The sequence below is a fragment of the Ovis aries genome, chromosome 7 (genome assembly GCF_016772045.2).
Source record: "Ovis aries strain OAR_USU_Benz2616 breed Rambouillet chromosome 7, ARS-UI_Ramb_v3.0, whole genome shotgun sequence".
NCBI classification, from domain to species: Eukaryota; Metazoa; Chordata; class Mammalia; order Artiodactyla; family Bovidae; genus Ovis; species Ovis aries.
The window spans coordinates 100,057,471-100,071,003 of NC_056060.1; positions in this window are offsets into that span (position 1 = coordinate 100,057,471).

Genomic DNA, 13,533 nt, shown 5'->3' on the forward strand with positions numbered 1-13,533 from the left:
AGGCCTGGCCCGCAGCCCACGGACAGGTTCTTTCTCTCTCTACGCCTCAGTTCAAAAAGATTATTGGACCTTGAGTCGCTCAGTCATGTCTGACTGCAGCCCGCCAGGCCCCTCTGTCCATGGGATTCTCCAGGCAAGAAGACGAGCAGGTGGCCATTTCCTGCTCCAGGGGACCTTCCCGACGCAGGGGTCTAACACGTCTCCTGCACTGCAGGCGGATTCTTTGCCCCTGAGCCACCAGGGAAGCCCAGGTACCTTCTACCTGTGGCTTTCTAGGATTCTGACCCCAGCTTGGCATCGCTTGGTATTGAAACAGAAATTGCAGCCTAAAGGGTGGGAGGCAAAGGAGTATAGGCCTGTTGTATACTTGGAGATGATAAATGGGATTTTAAAAGTCTCAGCAGCTTAATGTTGGGGGTGGAGCAGAGGGTTCTGTTCAGTCGCTCAGTCATGTCCGACTCTGTGACCCCATGGAGCAGAGGGTAAGTTTTGTTGTTAAGACTGTGGGATGTAATATTGGAACGTGGGTCAAGGAAGCTGATCATGAAGCCACTTCCCTCCTCCTGGCGGGACAAAAGTAGGAAGCCGCCATTCACTGCCTGAGGGAGATTCAGTCCAAGTGACAACGTCATCTGGTTTTTCAGCCGTTTTGGTTCAGGAAGAACAACACACACACACACACACACACTTCCAATCTGAGTGAACTTCCCCGGGCCCTGTGGGCCGCTGCGTCCAGTGACTCAGGATGCCTTAGAAGGAAATAAAACTCCAAGTTTTTTATAGCTTGTGCCGCTTCTCTCCCACCGCCTCAGCCCTGTGCCGGGGCGGGAGGAGCCGCTCGCCGGAACCCGCGGGAGGGCTGGCGCAGCCCAGGAGCTGGGGCCCCACTGACCATCGCTGAGCCTGGGTTAGAGAAAACGGTGGCAGTCTCCCGCATAAGAATCTTCTGCCTGTGTGTCAGCAGCCTCGGAAGCGAGGGTGTATTGACTTTCATTTTTTGACTGTGCCTTGAGGCCTGTGGGATCTTAGTTCCCCAACCAAGGGTTGAACCCTCGTCCCTGCATTTGGAGTGTGGAATCTTGAGCCCTGGACCGCCAGGGGAGTCCCAGCAAAGGCCACACTTTTCAGTTTTGTTTTCACCTTTACAAAGATAGAAGGGAAACCCCAGAGTTTCCTCCTCTAGTAAGGTGATTTCATAAACGTTCTGTTATAACGTGATAACCTTTTTATCCTGGCTGCGTATAAGCATGCATAGTTTGTTTTTAAACTTTTTCTTTCCCTTTCTGAGTCTTAATATACCCTTCAAGTTGGGATTTTCTTTTTTTGTTATTATGTTTTGTAGTTAATTTTTCCCCCCCACAGACTGATAGCAGAGTCAATATTTGAGATAATGGATTGCGTTTGAAAAGCAGAAAACAAGTGAGAAAATAATTATAAAATGATAGTATTTTAGTTTAAGGACTGGTTCATATAGTGTAATCATTATAAACAAATAGAAATAAGTGAAGACAAATTATAAAATGATAATATCTTCCTAAAGGGACCAGCACATACATTGCATTTCCAATGCAAGTACCCATATCTGGTGATTCTCAAACTTTTCCATGACAAGAAACTTATTAACCTCAAAAGGCAGGCCCATTTTTATAAAAGTATTTTTCTGATTCTAATAAAAATGCTATTTATTGTATAAGGTTTGTGATATTTCACTGGTAACTCAGCAGGTGCAGGAGATGCTAGTTCGATCCCTGCTTTGGGAAGGTCCCCTGGAGGAGGGCATGGCAACCCACTCCAGCATTCTTGTCTGGAGAATCCCATGGACAGAGGAGCCTGGCGGGCTACAGTCCATGGGTTCACAAGAGCCAGACACCAGTGAGCAACTAAACCACCATTTTTCTGATTCTAATAAAAATGCTGTTTATTGTATAAGATTTGTGATAACAACTGACCCCACTACCCTGTAAAAGATAGTTAACACTTTTTATTTCCCTTATTCTTTTTTCGAGATACAATTCATGTCACACAACATTCATACTTGCAAAGCATACAGCTCAGTAGTTGTTAACACACTCACAGCGTCGTATAACCGTCAACGCTGATTTTAGTTTTCATCACCCAAAACAATCCCTGAGCCTGTTAGCGGTCCTTCCCCACCCCCCTTCCCAGTCCTGGGAGTCACTAATCTACTTTCTGTGTTGATGGATTTGCCTGTTCTGGATATTATATAAATAGAATAATATATTCACATTTTAAAAATTCTCTTTCACTTTTTATACTGAACATTTCTCCATATACTTAAATTCTTGGATATAATTTTTTAAGGAGCTGGCTCTATCAAGATAGCATCATTTACTTCATCTCCCAATAAAGGCCATTTGGCACATTATGTTTTGAGCAGTTGTAAGCATGAGAACGTTGTTGGAAGGTTGAAACTTGCATCCGGGTAGCCTCTACCCATGGACCTACTTAAGCCTGATGGAGCTGGCCCCGGACCTGTAACCCTGCTCCACAAGGCAGCCCTTGGCCGTTCACATTTTCACACACCCTCCTGAAGTCTTCAGTCTTCATGTTTGCCTTTTTTTGGGAAACCAGTCTGAGAGGAATCAACAGGATGCTGTGAAATTCACCCAGGTTCCACATTTAAACAGATACCTGCATTCAAATCCTGTCTTCCCGTGTGGTGTGAATTTTGCCAAGTGCTGAGTCTGCCTCAGTGTCTTCAGGGCGGTTGTAAAGTGCGTGAGAGGCTGCACATCCACTGCCATCCAGGCAACCACGTGTGTGCACGCTCAGCGGCTCGGTGGTGCCCTGCTCTGCGACCCCGTGGACTGCAGCCTGCCCGGCTCCTCTGTCCATGGGATCCTCCAGGCAGGAGCACCGGAGTGGATTGCCATTTCCTCCTTCAGGGGACGGTGTTGAAAAACACGCTGTTCTCCTTCCACACAGGGTGAATTCTGATGCCACAGAAGAAAACGAGGGCAGGCTTTCTGCTTACTCTGGCTGATCCAGCTCACGCTGGTTCTTGGGGATTGTCACTTCCTTCCTTTGTCGAAAGCACACAGACCTAAGCCTCTGCTCCTCACCGCTCCGGATGCCCTAATGGTAGTCACCAGCCTCTCGTCCCCGGGTGCCTGTTCCCCAGAGTCCAGCAGCTCTGTTGGTCCCTCAGCCAGGCCAGGCCCGAGGGCACCCCCACGGAAAGAGCTGCAGCACCCTTGAGGACTTGTTGGCGGGACAGTGATGGAGAGCCCTTCTTTTTATTTTTTTCAGATAATTATTTTTTAATGTTAAATTTATTTTTTAATCGAAGGATAGTTGCTCTACAGGATTGTGTTGTTTCTGCCGAATAGCAACGTGAGTCAGCCGCAGTACACAGATGCCCCCTCCTGAGCGCCCCTGCCCGTCTCCCTCCCTCCCACCCCTCCAGGCTGCTACAGAGCCTGGGTCTGCAGCAGAGACCCCGTTCTTGTGAAAGGCCCTGGACCCCGACAGGAGAGGCCCCTGGTTAGGCGCTCTCTTTTCCGTTAGCCTCCCGTCTGCTCCACCCCGTCTTGCTGCTCCCTCTCTTCTGGGCCCCCTGGGGCCTTCCCCAGCTCTGGCTAGGCCTTGAGAAATGCTCCCTGCCCCCAGCCAGGAGCCGGTCTCCCGTCTCCCCAGCTAGGCCCCGCCAGAACGTGGGGAGCCACCTGGTCACACCTCCCCTCCTCTCTTCTCCGCCTCCGTCTTCGTCTTCAGCTGGCAGGCGTCACGCAGCATCCCTGGGCTCCCACGGCCTGATTCCAACTCAGGGTCAGAGACGCTCCCCAGACCCCAGAAGTGGGTGATGCTCCAGTGGTTGGCTCAAAGCTAGTGAGCTCATCCTTTCTGAAGGGTCCCAGAGGGGAGCTCAGGGTGTGGGTGCAGCTGTTCAAACAGGGCAAATTCTTTCACGCAGCCTTGCAAACCACAGCCTGGGCTTCCCTTTCAGGCTGCCACCTGTGACCAGGGAGGAATTCAGAACCTACTTCTTTGCTGTTTCCTAGTGGGAGAGCCTGCTCAGGAGAGGAAAAGGGAGAGTGCCGCCTTCTGGCTGGTTGTTCTCGGGTCTAGAGCCCAGAATTAACTTCAAAATAGTGGAAGGTTCGGGAAGATCCGCTGGAGAAGCGGTAGGCTACCCACCCCAGTACTCTTGGGCTTCCCTGGTGGCTCAGCTGGTGCAGAATCTGCCTGCAGTGTGGGAGACCTGGGTTCGATCCCTGGGTTGAGAAGATCCCCTGGAGAAGGGAAAGGCTACCCACCCCAGTATTCTCGCCTGGAGAATTCCAGGGACTGTACCGTCCGTGAGGTCACAAAGAGTTGGACACGACTGAGCGACGTTCACTTCGCTTTTCCGCCTCCACCTTTTGGGAATCCTCTGCAGGCTGTTCCTAGAAACGTTATTAGATACAACTTTGAATGAGCTGATGAGCAACACGTGTCAGCTCGAGTACACGAGCGGGATGCAGGCAGCGAGGATGCAAAGCCATCACCAGAGGGCTTGTGACACAGTGCTCGTAGCTACGACGGAATCCGGCAGACGATAGTGTGTCTGAACCACACGAGGAACAGGTTCGTTGTCTGTGTGTGTGTGTGTGGAACATTGACTGCGTCCAGCCATTGGACATTTCACATTACTTGGATGCCAATAAATACGAAAACTTAGATAAAAGGGAGAATTTCCTGGAGAACCAACTCAAGTAGTAGAAAGTGTAAAACAAACGGACCTCTAAAGGGATATAATCAGAAGTTAAAACATCTCTGCGTGTGCTGGGCACTGTCAGACTGTGCCCTGCGCCTCCAGTGAGTGACGAGGCCTTGGTCTCGTCCCCTTGAATCTAAGAGAACACGGTGACTTTTTTTTTTTTCATTAACATTTGTTTGGCTGTGTTGGGTCGTGGTTGGGGCACGTGGGGTTTAGTCCCCTGAGCAGGGGTGGAACCTGGGCCCCTGTGCCGGGAGCACGGGGTCTTAGCCTTTGGAGCAGCAGCAGTGACCCTGGGGCACGGTGGCCACCTCGAGCGATGGGATACACGGCGAGGGGGTTGCTGGTTTCTGGTCCCATGCGTGTTTCCAGTTCTGCCCACAGGACATTCTGGAAGCCCTGAGAGCTCCATGCTGGAGAGGCCACATGTAGACGATTCAGTGGACGGTCCGTTGGGCCTAATCTTTTTATCTGCGGTTGTCACCGAGGTGCCCAATAGGTTGAGGCCTGCAGCCTCCAGGCCAGGCCATTTGCCAGCTATTCAGCAAACTGAGTAACCTCTGTCGGGAAGACCCCCTGGAGGATGGCATGGCAGCCCACTCCAGTCTTCTTGCCTGGAGAATCCCGTGGACAGAGGAGCCTGGCGGGCTACAGTCCATAGGCTTGCGAAGAGTCAAACACGACTGAAGCAGCTTAGCAACCTCAGTTGACCTCAGATGGAGCAGAAGAATCACCCATCTGAACTCTGCCTGAATTCCTCACCCGCAAAATCAGGCGATAAAACGGTAGTTAAGTCACTAATATCTGGGTTCATTTGTTTTGAAGTAACAGATAACAAAGCCACCACCAAAAATAGAACAGATCCTTCCAGGGAATAAAAAAAGAGAGACTATGTTAGAACAGATTCTCCACGCCAGATCCGAATACAAGACAGGAAGGAAAACAACAGGCCGGGCTGTACACCTAGATGCAAAAATATACCGATCCAGATGTTCAACCCAGCCCTACAGCGTACCGAAGAAACTGCATCCGTGGACATATTGGTTGTAATCCAATGATCCAGTGATTATTTCACATGGAAGGCGACAGAGTCGTACCAAGGGAAGTAAAGGCTGAACAGCGGAGCTGGAGGAAGGGCAGGTGCCCCAGGACTCGGGCTCTTCTGGGGCTGGGACCCTGCTGCTGCGTGCGGCCTCCGGCTCTCTCGCCTTGCACACTGCCTGTCCTTCCAGCCTTCCTCACAGCCCGGCTTCCCCTGCCCTAGGAACTGTGGCTGCCGCCCCTCCTGAGTCTGCAGTAGCAGCAGGGTGGAGACCATCTGTATCGGCCCACCTTCCCACATTCTGGGGAGGATTCCGCTGCAGTTTGCCTCCTCTTGAATTCTCCAGCTGAGCCGGGCGGGAGACTCTGGGCAACGGGCTGTGTGTTAGTTTCCTGTTGCTACCGTAACAAGTACAGGCTCTGCGGCTTAAAACAGCGCATTATCTTACGGTCCTGGAAGTCAGAAGTCTGAACTCACTTTTTTTTAAAAAGTAATATTTATTGGAGTACAGTTGCTTTACAATATTGTGTTATTTTTTACTCTTTGGCAAAATGAATCATTTCTACATGCAGATACAGCTCCTCTTTCTTTTAATTTCCTCCCCGTTTAGGTCACGGCAGAGCATTAAGCAGAGGTCCCTGCGCCATTCAGAGCATCCTCATTAGCTGTCTATTTTATGCAGAGCACCAATAGTGCCTATTTGTCAGCCCAAGCCTCCCAAGTCCTCCCACCCCTCCTCTCAGCATCCATACATGTATTCTCTGTCTGCGTCTCCCTTTCTGCTGTGCAGATGAGACCATCTATATGATTTTCCAGATTTCACATGTATGCATTAGTCTATGGTATTTGTCTTTCTCTTTCTGACTGACTTCACTTTGCACGACACCCTCTAGGTTCATCCGCAGCTCTGCAAATGGCCCAGTTTTGTTCCTTTTTATGGCTGGGCAGCACTCCACTGTATGTATGCACCACAGCCGCTTTATCCACTCCGCTGTCGATGGGCCTTTAGGTTGCTCCCATGTCCTGGTTTGAAGTTACGTGCACGAGGCTAAAATCACGGTGTCCGCAGGACTGGTTTCTTCTGGAAGCCTCAGGAGGGAATCCGCTTCCTTGCCTCTCCCAGCTTCTAGAGGTCGCCTGCATTCCTCGGCTCACGGCCCCTTCCTCTTTAAGAGCAGCGTCTGGAAACCTCTCTCTACGGCCCTGCTTTTGTTATCACATCTCCTCTGACTGTGACTTTCCTACCTTCCTCTTATAAGACCTTCGTGATTCGTTTTGGTCCATCTGGACAATCCAGGATGTTCTCTCCACCTCAAGATGCTTCACCACATCTGCAGTCTCTCTTTCCATGTAGCGGAGCATTTCCACAAGTTCCAGGAACTGGATGTGGGCCTCGTTGGGGGGCACTATCCTGTCTGCCCTAGACGGTGGTTGGCGTGGCTTCGATCAGCTTCTCCCCTCTGGACCAGTTCCCAACCACTAGGAAGCTGGGCTGCTCTAAAGTCAGGGCAGTTTCCACAGAAGCCTCAGGTGTGAGAGGAGGGCTCGGAGGACGGGAACTCTGCCCGTGGAGGGTGGAAGCTTCCCCTTCAGGGGCACTTACGTCCAGTCATCGTCTGAACTAGAGATGTGAAGGCGCTGGTGATCCCTTCCTTGCCCTTCATGCAATCTCAACTATATTATTTTAAGCAACACTGAAATAGCACTCAGTCGGTGCCAAGTGTTGGTTTAAGCCCTTGACACAGAGTCACTCATGTAATCTTTGCACACATTTTTCGACTTCAGTGGAGACAGAAGCCACTAATAAGAGAGGTCGTGGGGGAACTTGTTCCCTTTTATGGCTGAGCAATATGCCACTGTTTGCAGAGGCCCCAGTTTGCTGTTCGTTCATCTGCTGATGGGCAACTGGGTGGTTCCCATCTTTTGCCTCCCCCTTGATCTCCAGTGACGCATGGATCAAGGAAAGGGCCCCAGTGGGCGATGCTGACGTCCCAAGTGAGAAGGATGTACAGACGTGCCCAGGGGCCCTGTGCCCTGCCCGCTGTTTTGGGGGCAGCGCTGAGAGCCCGGATGTTGGCCTCAGGACACCCAGCTCTGAGTCCTGACCCTGCTGCCTGGGTTCCCGGGATCCCCTGCCGAGTGGAGCCGGCCGTGCCGGGGTGTCAGGAGGCTCTGTGGATGCGAGGACCCCTCGGCAGGCTGAGCGGCTCAGCAGGCGGGCAGCTGCTGCAGCTGCTTCCCAGACTCACGTGGAGAGCGAGTCTCTGGGCCTCGTGCGAGCAGCCTGCTTGCGTCTGCCTCCTGCCCCCTCCTTCTAGTCTGCTGGTCGAGGCGGGTTGCCGCTGCTCTGAACCACTTTCCCCTCCTGGGCTCCTGGGTCGAGCTGGGCTGGGAACTTGATTCTCCTGCTTCCAAACTTCAGACTCCTTCCTCTGAAATGACGTGAGGGGATGCCTTCTGTCAAGTTGCTATGGAAAGGTGAGGGGCAGGCTCTTTGTGAAACAGACCCATGCGAGCATCCAGGTGCAAACCTGCGCACAGCCGTGCACACACGGGCAGGGCGGCCGCCGAGACAGAGCAGCAGAGAGGACCCTCGCTCCCCCCGCCAGCTAGCGCACGCTCTTCCCTTCAGTGCGGCCTGGCCGGGGCAGCCCTCCTGTCGGAGGCTCGCTGCGCCAGGGCCGGGCCGGGGCAGGAGAGGACGCTTGGGTGTTTGGGGCCATGGAACATTGGCGTGGGTGGCCGTTCCCTCCTCCGGGGGGCTTTCCAGCCCAGGGGTTGGACCCAGGCCTCCTGCATTGCAGGTGGGTTCCTTATTGTCTGAGCCACAGGGAAGCCCAGGTGGCCCAGTAAAGAGCCCACCTGCCGGTGCAGGAGATGCAGGAGACGTGGGTTTGATCCCTGGGTCTGAAAGATCCTCTAGAGAAGGAAATGGCAGCCCGCTCCAGTATTCTTGCCTGGGAAATCCCCTGGACAGAGGAGCCTGGCGGGCTACAGTCCATGGGGTTGCAGAGAGTCGGACACGACTGAGCGACCAGACAACAAGGATGCTGTGGAATATCGTGAGGTCGAAGGCCACGGCGGTGATTACCAGGCACGCACCAGACGAGTGTGCACACCGCCCCCCTGGGAGCCCTTGCTCACCCGGGGCACACCCCGAGTGCACACCCCGCGTGCACACGCCTGCCCACCCCAGACTTGCTGGCCTCCTGCAGTCAGTCTTCCTCGAGCGAGGCCAGGCCAGGCTGGCTCAGGTGGCTCTTGGCCGGCCTGCCGACCTTCCGCTCAGCTCTGGCCTGAGAATCTGCAGGGAAGCAGCTGCTCACGTCCAGAACTCTGACCTGCCCTGGGCGGGCCTGCAGTCCTCTGGCCCGGGGTCCAGCCACCAGCCACGCTTCCTGCCTGCCTTCCCCTCCTGCCAGACATGATCGCAGGGAGAAAAATCCCACCCTGCACGGGGTTCTCCTTGGAAAGAGGCCTATAGGAAGGGCCGAGGCTGGCTTTCCCAGCTTTAGGAGCCGGGAAGGCACTCTGAGATAACCGGGCTGAGCACTCCACTCACCAGGTAAAGAAATAGGTCCCCAGTATTGCAGGTGGTGGTGGTGGTTTAGTTGCTAAGTTGTGCCTGACTCTTTGTGACCCCATAGACTGTAGCCCACCAGGCTGCTCTGTCCATGGGATTTTCCAGGCAAGAATACTGGAGTGGGTTGCCATTTCCTTCTCCAGGCGATCTTCCCGACCCAGGGATCTAACCCAGGTCTCCTGCATTGCAGGCAGATTCTTTACTGAGTTATGAGGGAAGCCGTCCCCATAGGGTGGTGAGCCCTCCCCAGGCCCAGAGGCACCTTCTGTCCCCGAAAATCACAACCCCCCGTTGGTGTCCCGATTCCCTCCTGGGTTAGGACCCCGAGGATGAAAGGTCCCAGCTGGCCCGAGGTTTTGCTTCGAGCCGAGACCATGGGTCTTCTCCCAGCTCCCATCAGGACGTGCCCTCTCGAGTCCTGATCTCCCGGCGCAGGGGCCGGGGGGCCGGGGGGGCCCACCGAACTGGCCAGCTGACCGACACTGCGGCGCGGTGGTGAGTGCCGCTCTGGGGCGCGTGTGGCCTCCACCCAGTTCAGCTCGCCCTTCCCCCGCACCACCCCACACCAGCCCACCTGGCTGAGAGCGTCCTGGAGGCCAGGGCTGGTCCACGCGTGGTCTCTTCTCGGCAGAGTCCAGCTCGGGTGGGGTGCCTTGCCACTGATCACGGAAGGGGGTCCGTTTAGAACGGCGGGGCGGGGCGGGGCGGGGCGGGGCCCGGGGAGGGCGGGGCGGGGCGGGGCCCGGGGCGGGCGGGGCGGGGCGGGGCCCGGGGCGGGCGGGGCGGGGCGGGGCCCGGGAGGGCGGGGCGGGGCGGGGCCCGGGAGGGCGGGGCGGGGCGGGGCCCGGGGAGGGCGGGGCGGGGCGGGGCCCGGGGCGGGGTGGGGCGGGGCGGGGCCCGGGGCGGGCGGGGCGGGGCGGGGCCCGGGGCGGGCGGGGCGGGGCGGGGCCCGGGGAGGGCGGGGCGGGGCGGGGCCCGGGAGGGCGGGGCGGGGCGGGGCCCGGGGAGGGCGGGGCGGGGCGGGGCGGGGCCCGGGGAGGGCGGGGAGGGGCGGGGCCCGGGGAGGGCGGGGCGGGGCGGGGCGGGGCCCGGGGAGGGCGGGGCGGGGCGGGGCGGGGCCCGGGGAGGGCGGGGCGGGGTGGGGCGGGGCCCGGGGAGGGCGGGGCGGGGTGGGGCGGGGCGGGGCGGGGCCCGGGGAGGGCGGCCTGGGGCGGGCTCCGAAACCCAGCGGTCCCCGGCCCACCGCCCTCCTGATGGCACCTGCTGAGCACCCGGTCTCACCTCTAGCCGCAGGGCGGGGCGGGGGGGATGGTGGTGCCCGTGAACGCTTGCTCAGGATGGGTTGGGTGGGGACTCCCCAGGCGGTCAGGAGGCGAAGGCTCCAGGCTCCCAGTGCAGAGGGCCCGGTTCAGTCCCTGGTCCGCGAACTGGAACCTGCATGCCGCACCTGAAACCCAGCCAGCATGTAAATTATAGGAAAAAAGGATGGGCTGGGTGGGCAGCAAGGTCGCAAGGACCCTTCGAGAGGGTCCTGACTGTGAACAGACGGGGCGCAGGGAACAGTGTGAGGACTGGCTGGGAGACCAAGACGCGGGCCAGGCAGGGGCTGCCTGACTCAAGGGGGCAGTGGGGAGCCGGGGGCCTGTCGGGCTGCTCGCTCTCCGCGTACCCCCAGACTCATCTCCGCCCTTCCCTGCTGCTCAGCGCCTGCGAGTGGGGCTGGCCTGCCTCCACGGCCTCAGTGGGCCCCTCACCTGCTGGCTTCTGGTTGGCGTCGGCCTAGGGGAGGCACTCAGGCAGGTTGAAGGGCAGGGGACCAGTCATTGCTGGGCCATGAGTTGGCAGGGGCTGTGCCCTTGTAGCTGTGGGTATGTGTGAGAGAGAGAGAGAGAGCGACTGTGTGTGTGTATGTGTGACTGTGTGCACATGTGTGTGACTGTGTGGACGTGTGAGTGTGTGCATGTGTGTGTGCAGTCATGTGTGCACATGAGTGTGTGGGAGTGACTGCGTGTGTGTGAGCGTGTGACTGTGTGTCTGTCACTGTGTGACTGTGTGTATGAGTGTGTATGTGTGTGTATGTGAGTGACTAAGTGTGTGCATGTGTGTGTGTGACTGTGTGCATGTGTGCACATGTGTGTCAAGTGTGTGCACGTGAGTGCATACATGTGACTGTGTGGGAGTGCATGTGCATGTGTGTGTGTGTGTGGCTGTGTGCCCATGTGCATGAATGTGTGCGTGTGTGTGCGTGTGTGTGAGTGTGTGACAGTGTGAGTGACTGTGCGTGAGTGTGAGTGGCAGTGTGCACGAGTGTGTGTGACTGTGCACATGTGTGACAGTGTGTGCACGTGAGTGTGTGTGACTGAGCGTGTGTACGTGAGTGACTGTGTGCACATGAGTGTGTGTGTGCACATGTGTGTATGTGTGAACGTGTGTGACTGTGTCTGTTGACTGTGTGAGTGTGTGAATATGTGTGAACGTGACTGTGTGTGTCTGTTGACTGTGTGTGTGAGTGTGTGAATATGTGTGAACGTGACTGTGTGCGTCTGTTGACTGTGAGTGTGTGAATATGTGTGAATGTGACTGTGTGTGTCTGTTGACTGAGTGTGTGAATGTGGCTGTGTGTGTGTTGACTGTGTGTAAGTGTGCATGTGTATGTGACTGTGAACATGTGTGTGTCTGCGTGTGTGACTGTGAGTGACTGCATGTGAGTGTGAGTGTGTGCACATGCGTGTGTGACTGTGTGCACATGACTGTGTGCACGTGTGTGTGACTGAGTGTGTGTGTGAGTGTGAGGGTCCCGGCCCAGGTGGGCAGCCCTCCCCTGCAGCCCAGGGTCCCTCTGAGGGCGCTCCTGCCCGTGGCTGGTGGGAGTGGCGGCCGGGGCAGTGTCCAGCCGGGGATGCTCCCGTTCCCCACGCTGGCCCCCTTCTCCCGGTCCACAGCCTGTAAACAGCCCTGGCCGGCTATTGGCGGGTTCCCTCTGCCTCCTGCCAGGAGCCGGGTGTGGACCCGGTAGGTCAGGAACAGTCGACGAGCATGGCGCTGGATGCTGAGGGGAGGCTAAAGCGGGCCCGACAGTCACTGGGGCGCTGGGCTCACCCCAGAGCAGACCCCAGGGGACAGCAGGACTTCTGGGTGAAGCCACCGCCCGCTCTGCGGAGGCCAGGGCTGAGAGAGGAGGCCCTGAGCCCATAGATGGTCAGGACGACGCCTGCTCTGCGGGGGCTGGGGCTGAGAGAGGAGGCCCTGAGCCCACAGATGGTCAGGGCAACGCCGGTGGCTCCCAGGAGGACGAGCCCAGGCGGCTCTTCCCAAGTGCGGGCGGTGGGGATGCTGAGCCTGAGGACGGGAGGGCTCCTCTCCCTTTCGCACGCCAGCCCACCCCCGTGGGGAGCTGGCCTGGGCTGCCAGCAGGCGCACGGAGCCCCTGGGCCTTGATCGGCCAGTCTGGCACCTCTGGGAGATGTGGGGAGGGCAGTCGGGTCCACGTGGGGCTCATCCTGACTGGCTTCCCTCCTAAGCGGTGATGGGGCCCCAGCGGGTGCCGCTCCCAACCCCTGGGGCTGTAGCCCACCCCCCGCCACTCCCAAGGGACTCAGGGGCTTAGATCCAAACCCGCTTGAGAAGCTACCCAGAGCTGTCTCAGCTTCTCTAAAAAACTGGAGAGAACAAAGAAGCTAACTTACCAGTTACCATGGAAACCACCCAAATTTAAAAGACTAAAACCACAGTTCAATATCAAAAACCCTCTTTTTCCCCCACTCTTAAAACCACACACTCCCAAACCCCACTGGACCACATTAGTCTGATGAGATGGGCAGGGGTTGGGGGGGCAATGAGAAAAAGGATTCAGTACCCCAGGGGCCCACATGGAGATGGGGCTCCCAGAATTAGTTCTGGGGGTTTAAATTAAAGCACCAATAAACATTTGAAATGCAAAAGACCTAAATCCTCGGGTTCTACTGCAGAGGAAAACAAGATAAAAGCTTTTTGCTGGATTAAAGGGGAGAGAAGATGTGCAGGTGGGAGAGGGGGCTGATGAGCGAGCTGGGCACTGGTGCCCGGGGAAGGCCCGGGGCCGCTGCTCGGTCCAGAGCCCCATCCCTGGGGCTCAGCCACAGCTCCAGCTTCAGCCTGTCCCATACCCCTGCCATCTGCAGGCCCAAGAGCTGAGGACCCAGTGCAACG